Here is a 3,222-nt window from a genome sequence, read left to right as displayed (position 1 = left end):
GTTCCGAGTTTCCAATCTCTAGTCCGTGTTCTTTGCGTGGGTCTAGTCCGATTGTCCTGTCTCGAATTTCTTTGTGAATTTTCCTGTGCGTTTTATTTTTACGGATGGCTTGCAGGGCCTGCACCAACCCCCTGTCTCGCCGGAGGACCGTCGTGCACAGCTCTTTTTAGAGTCCCCGCTGGCACGAAGACAGTGATCAGCCGCCCCTAACATGAGGATCAGACGCTGTTTTGAGCCGCACCTCCATGGTGAACAGACGCTCGGAACTTTTGACCGTCCGGATTTAAAATTATTTTCTGAATGTGCTTTTTATTCTGTACTAATTCTATACTAATTCTATGCTAAAAATACTAATATCAAATCATATCATATTAAATAAACAAAACTCTACTGCGGTGACACCTAATTGTTCCGTATTTCAACGGTAACATTACATAGGGGTAGGAGGTGTGGTCCAAAACCCGCATTTCCAGCGTTACGAAATTTGTGTACCCCAACTTATAAACTTATAAAGGATTATAAGAAGGAAATGATGGATCGTAAAAATATGTCGCCCCCGGGTGGACTCGAACCACCAACCTTTCGGTTAACAGCCGAACGCGCTAACCGATTGCGCCACGAAGGCTTACGAAACATGATTTCTCACATATTTTTGGCTTAATTTTGAATATTTGTGAGCATCATGAAGCAACAAGTCTGCACAAAAAAGTATTAACTAGGACTAAGAGTATGTCAAGTAAAGAGCATTCGCATTTAATTATAATAACATATAGCGAAACTACAATTGTATATTCTCAAATAAAATGTGATAATAGAACAACCTCAATCAGTGACACCCAACGTAAGTCAACTTCCAATCGAAGCACGACGAATCACGCTACCGACTCGATTGTTTCCCATAAATCACAGCAATTGAGATGAAATCGAGCGAAGGTAAAATTGTGATTACCGCTTGTAACGCTTGAATTTGCACGAAGAACCCTGCGAATCACAGAACGAGCGAATCCTATTTTCAGCGCCGTTTTCTCCCCCACCGGTTTTGAATATTTAAGCAGGGAGAGAAAAGATTTTTCACGCTCGCGTTCACTTTCGTGTGTAATATATGCGATCTGTATGGGAACAAAACAGAAAACAGGAAGCAACAAAAAAAAAAAAAATGCGCAAAAACGGTGAGAGGCTGCAATTGAACATTTTATTTATGATTCTGCGGCGGGTTGTGCGATAACTTCCCAGCGGATCGTTCCACGCCGGGAGGGGACCTATCATCTCTCGATGCCGTGGAAAAATCCTATATTTTTCCTGGATAAATTGTTTATGTTTGGCTGATGTTTGTTAATACGCTTTTGTGATTTGTGCCCCTCCCTTTCAGTCTATTTGTACCCTTGCCGCGTTCTGCCGGCGAGATGCAAGTGTTTTGCATCATTCTCGCCATTTACGGGCCAAAATTAATTGCATTTGTTGTGATTAATGGAATGAAACAGTCGCCTCTTTTTCGGGGTGTACCCTTCAACAATGTAAAAAAAAAACCTTCTGAGGTTCAATATTTTTTTTCCCAAATCTCATCTCTGGTAGCGGCAGATGAGGTGAGACTTGAAGTGCGTGCGTAATGTTAGCCACGTGGCCGGTACACTTCCCGACTGTCTGATGAAAATTGTGAGTCGTTACCGGGCACAAATTGATGGCTTTTCATGATGACCTCCCTTCTTCCCCGAAAGGCGTCACGCGTTGATATACCGGTCGAAGACATCGAAGAATCCATAACTGTCGCTCGTAACTCATCTCCGCTGACAGTTACGATAGCCAATGACCATAACGGTTTTATCAGCCTCGCATAGGTACTCCAGGGAGAAAGAAAAACGAGGTTCTGATAAGAAATTCATAGCTTGCCTTATTTCATCGTTCCGTTTTTTTTTGGACAATTTATAGACAAGCGAAGAAGTAATGCGGTCATTGACCAACTATAGGTGGTATTCACGTTGAGGAGGTCCATTTATCAACAACAACTACAACAAGTCAGGGATGTAGCAGCCGGTGGTGAAAGTGGTCACGTTTTCACATATACAAAACCATGTTATTTCCCTTCTTCCCAGCTCATTCCGATTTTAAGATTATCACCCGACCGTTAACAACGTGTTTTTGGTCGTAAAAAGTGTAAAAGAATTCCTATTTCTGAAACCCCTCTCGGAAATGGCAACAAACAACAGCCCGGTCGAACCAACGTGATGATCCCGTTGTTTTCCAAATCCAGAAAATGCCCGAAACAGAGCCTTCCTCCCCATGTCCGGGAAGCGGCCAAACACGTCGTCCCGGACTGAAACGAGATTCCACACATGTAAATAGTGAGCAATAAAATTTTTAATAATGGCTTTTATCTTGTCCACTTTCTCCTTCTGCTAATGGGGCGCCCTGTGGACTTTCACTGGACTCCGGATAGTTTGGGAAACGGAAAATAAACCGGGACGACGCCTACTCGGGCCCGGTCACATGGGGGAGTGATGAACGGCCGAACGTGAGTGTTTCACATTCTATTTCTGGGAATCCGAGAGGATTTTCCGGTGCTAATTTTTACGACGCGTTGTTCTTTTCGGTGTTACACTCGCTTGGAACGTGTTTTTTTTGGTATGAATCTCCGAACCACATTCACTTCCGCAGATTGGATCCCCTGGGGATGCTTCCCGAGTGGGGATTTAAGGCTTTTATGGAGGTTTATGGGATAGTACGTGGTTGGCGGTATTACTGTGTGAAGTTTTGAACATTTGTGTGCAATTTGTAGGACTAAATATTTTAAGAATATTCCTGTTTTTCAAAAGCGTTTTCACACCATGACAAGTGAATGACAATTGTTTGTTGACATTTTATCTCCATTCAATGAATGGTTCACAGGTTGGAATTGTTCAACAAATAGAAGAAATAATTGATCAAAATATGCCTTGTTTGTAGCGACAAGTCTCGCTCATCTTTTAGGTAGTTTGTATCCTTGCTTGATTAAGTTACGGTCTGTCAAAGCAATCAGATTGCTGCCGTTCTACGCGTAGCTGTCCCATGTTACTTTATGACGATTTTCACTTTTCATCATAAAACGTTGTTTTTATCCATAATCTTCCGGAAAGGCAAAACAAATTGTTTGTTTCCAGTGTTTAAATAAACAATATCAAGTTCAATTGTCTCATGCTGATATTCTAAGCATAATTGTCCCACCATGAATTTTATGCCTGAAATCAA

General features: G+C 42.1%; 1 non-coding gene across 1 annotated transcript; it reads right to left on the bottom strand.

The window, feature by feature from the left end:
- Window positions 1-551: 551 nt before the first annotated feature.
- Window positions 552-625, bottom strand: Trnan-guu (transfer RNA asparagine (anticodon GUU)). Its single transcript has one exon. It is a non-coding gene; the product is annotated as a tRNA-Asn (tRNA).
- Window positions 626-3,222: the final 2,597 nt, after the last annotated feature.

The sequence above is a fragment of the Toxorhynchites rutilus genome, chromosome 1, assembly GCF_029784135.1.
Source record: "Toxorhynchites rutilus septentrionalis strain SRP chromosome 1, ASM2978413v1, whole genome shotgun sequence".
In the NCBI taxonomy this organism is placed as follows: Eukaryota; Metazoa; Arthropoda; class Insecta; order Diptera; family Culicidae; genus Toxorhynchites; species Toxorhynchites rutilus.
This window is presented reverse-complemented; position numbering and strand designations above follow the sequence as displayed.